The sequence below is a fragment of the Schistocerca piceifrons genome, chromosome 6 (genome assembly GCF_021461385.2).
Source record: "Schistocerca piceifrons isolate TAMUIC-IGC-003096 chromosome 6, iqSchPice1.1, whole genome shotgun sequence".
NCBI lineage: Eukaryota > Metazoa > Arthropoda > Insecta > Orthoptera > Acrididae > Schistocerca > Schistocerca piceifrons.
Window position 1 is genome coordinate 576,039,908 of NC_060143.1, and position 3,101 is coordinate 576,043,008.

The 3,101-nt window shown below is 46.0% G+C and overlaps 3 non-coding genes across 3 annotated transcripts; all 3 read right to left on the bottom strand.

Annotated features, from left to right (window-relative positions):
• Positions 1 to 1,181: 1,181 nt before the first annotated feature.
• Trnal-caa lies at positions 1,182 to 1,256 on the bottom strand. Its single transcript has one exon. It is a non-coding gene; the product is annotated as a tRNA-Leu (tRNA).
• An 81-nt stretch (positions 1,257 to 1,337) lies between these two features.
• On the bottom strand, positions 1,338 to 1,412 carry Trnal-caa. The gene has a single exon. It is a non-coding gene; the product is annotated as a tRNA-Leu (tRNA).
• An 81-nt stretch (positions 1,413 to 1,493) lies between these two features.
• On the bottom strand, positions 1,494 to 1,568 carry Trnal-caa. The gene has a single exon. It is a non-coding gene; the product is annotated as a tRNA-Leu (tRNA).
• Between the last annotated feature and the right edge of the window lie 1,533 nt (positions 1,569 to 3,101).

The window sequence follows — 3,101 nt, forward strand, 5'->3', positions numbered from 1 at the left end:
TTCAACTGCACAGCACAGGGAACTTGGCTTTATTCTACACTTTACGACTTATACCCACTGTATTCACATTTGCAAAGAATGGTAAGAATCACTTCTTAAATAACTCTGAGTGATATGGCGGGAAAAAAGGTAAGAATAACTGAAAAAGTTTTTATCAAAGATTAATAGCACGTATACACCGAAGTGGACTGAAATAAAACATAAAATAAATCACTTCTCGAAATGGAACAATTAAACTTTTGTCAGCAGAACGCCACTTCATTAAACACACAATTTATAAGTCAAAGTTCCTTAGAACGCTCAGTGTTAAAGTACAAACTGAATGAATAAATTGTAAGTTCTCTAGAGACTAAAATTTTCAAAGTCCAGCGTGTAGCCGTTCGAAAGTTAAACAGAAATGTGTTTACTATTCCACAAGTCTGCTGCCACAACACAGTACCCGTCTTCTTTGGCGAGGAACCACAAATGCATTGCGTCCAAAGCTGGCAGCTCTCGGAATCGCAAAGTCAGACGTGAATGTGGCTCTCGAGTTAAAACCCTGATTTATGAAGTCATTGAAGAAACGGCACCTGAACTGGGAGCGATCTAGTGTGGTCAGGCTCGAGCGCTGCCCCCAATGTCATTTGGCGCTAAGACACAGCAATATCTATTTTCGATCACGTGTCTGGCAGAAGAGGTTAGGTCCATGCAGTACGCAGTTTCTGGCGGCATTTGCATTGCCTCCTGATGGACTGTCGGAGCAGGGCTGTCTCTCTTGCGGAAAAGTATTAGGCTTCTTCGAACCACTGATGTGATGTTGGTTGCTGACACAGCAGGTATTACGCCTCAGTACAGCACTGTACACACTGCAATTAGTCCAGTCGTGTCTACATGATGGCGCCCTGCAACACTGATACATAGAAGGCTGCAGAGTATTCCCAGGTTCCTCACTTTATAATGGTTTCTGAAGCGTTCTAAGTAGGCTTTCGTGAGACAGATGAGTCTATCTTCAAGTGTCTACCAGTTCATGTGGTTCAGCACCTCAGTAACACTATCCCATGGTTCCAACAAACACATTGAAGGCTTTTTCCTAAAGACACCTTTCATCCTACGATTTGCAAACACATTAATAAGTATAACCAAATTTTCACTCTACAGCGGAGTGTGCGCTGATATGAAACTTCCTGGCAGATTAAAACTGTGTGCCGGACCGAGACTCGAACTCGGGACCTTTGCCTTTTGCGGGCAAGTGCTCTACCAACTGAGCTACCCAAGCACGACTCACGCCCCGTCCTCACAGGTAGGAGACGAGGTACTGGCAGAAGTTTAGCTGTGAGGACGGGGCAGATTAAAACTGTGTGCCGGACCGAGACTCGAACTCGGGACCTTTGCCTTTTGCGGGCAAGTGCTCTACCAACTGAGCTACCCAAGCACGACTCACGCCCCGTCCTCACAGGTAGGAGACGAGGTACTGGCAGAAGTTTAGCTGTGAGGACGGGGCAGATTAAAACTGTGTGCCGGACCGAGACTCGAACTCGGGACCTTTGCCTTTTGCGGGCAAGTGCTCTACCAACTGAGCTACCCAAGCACGACTCACGCCTCGTCCTCACAGGTAGGAGACGAGGTACTGGCAGAAGTTTAGCTGTGAGGACGGGGCGTGAGTCGTGCTTGGGTAGCTCAGTTGGTAGAGCACTTGCCCGCGAAAGGCAAAGATCCCGAGTTCGAGTCTCGGTCCGGCACACAGTTTTAATCTGCCAGGAAGTTTCACATTAATAAGTAGTCTACTTTGTCACATACAACGACCGGTCTAGATGCTTAATGACACAGATACTGAGGAAGCTCCATTCAATTAGCTGGTATGGTGATGGCTAAGAGGATGCTTTGAAGGTTCAAATGGCTCTAAGCACTATGGGACTTAACATCTGAGGTCATCAGTCCCCGAGACTTAGAACTACTTAAATCTAACTAACCTAAGGACACCGCACACATCCATCCCCAAGGCAGAATTCGAACCTGGACCGTAGCAGCAACGCGGTTCCGTACTGAAGCGCCTAGAACCGCTCGGCCACAGCGGACGGCTGCTTTGAAGGAATTAGGGAAATACACTGACAGCAAAAAATATCGAATCACCAAAAATATTTAATGTAGATGAAGGAAATTTTGGGAATACATTTGTCTTGGTAACATAAGTGATTAACGTTGGGCAAGATCACACGTTAATGTAAGTGTGAGATAAGCCATTCTTAATGTGTAATGCTGGTAAATTAATAACTGGTGTAACCTCCAGAATGCTGAATGCAAGAATGCAAACGTGCATTTGTTTTGTTGTATACTTGCTGGATGGCAGTTTGTGGGATGGAGCTGTATGCATGTTGCATTTGGTTGGTCGATACATGGACGGTTAATGCTGTTTGTGGATGACACCGGAGTTGTCACCTAATGATCTCCCAAATGTACTCTACTGGAGACAGATTATGGTCATCGAGCAGGACAAGGTAACATGTCGATACTCTGTAGGGCATGTCTCAGAGAACAAGTAGTCCCTCTCCCGTCATGTTTGGCTGCGAAGACTTCAACTACACAGTCTTTAATGCTCATCTAAGCCTGAAGCAAATGAACTGAGTGAATGGAAGTACACTGATCCTGACTATAAAGTCACCTGGAGGGATGTATGCCGCTGGTATGAAGGCAAGCAAAGGCAGATAGAATAATACAAGTCCAGGCTCCGGGCTTACCCTATACAGACGTCCGGCTTGGAAGATGATGAACTGCAACTCTAGTGTCGGTTGTGCCTTTTACTGTGTGCAGGTCACTTCGCCTTCTCCATTTCGTGTTCCCAGCTGCCACCCTGCAGAACCTCAAGTACACAGTACGGTCACCAGGAACGCAATGCCGCTCCTCGCGGCTTCTTCACATGAGCTCACGTGTTACTACGTGAGACCTTGTCCGTCTATATAACATTTTCGGATGCACGTAATCCACCACCCATTCAGCGGTGTTTCCTATGTATTCTCAAACAAATTCGTTCGTTCCAGCTTCTGCTCTTTGCGTCTTCTAAATATGCAACAGCTTGCATGTCTCAGAGAACAAATAGTCTCTTACGTCTCCTAGAGTAACTTTAT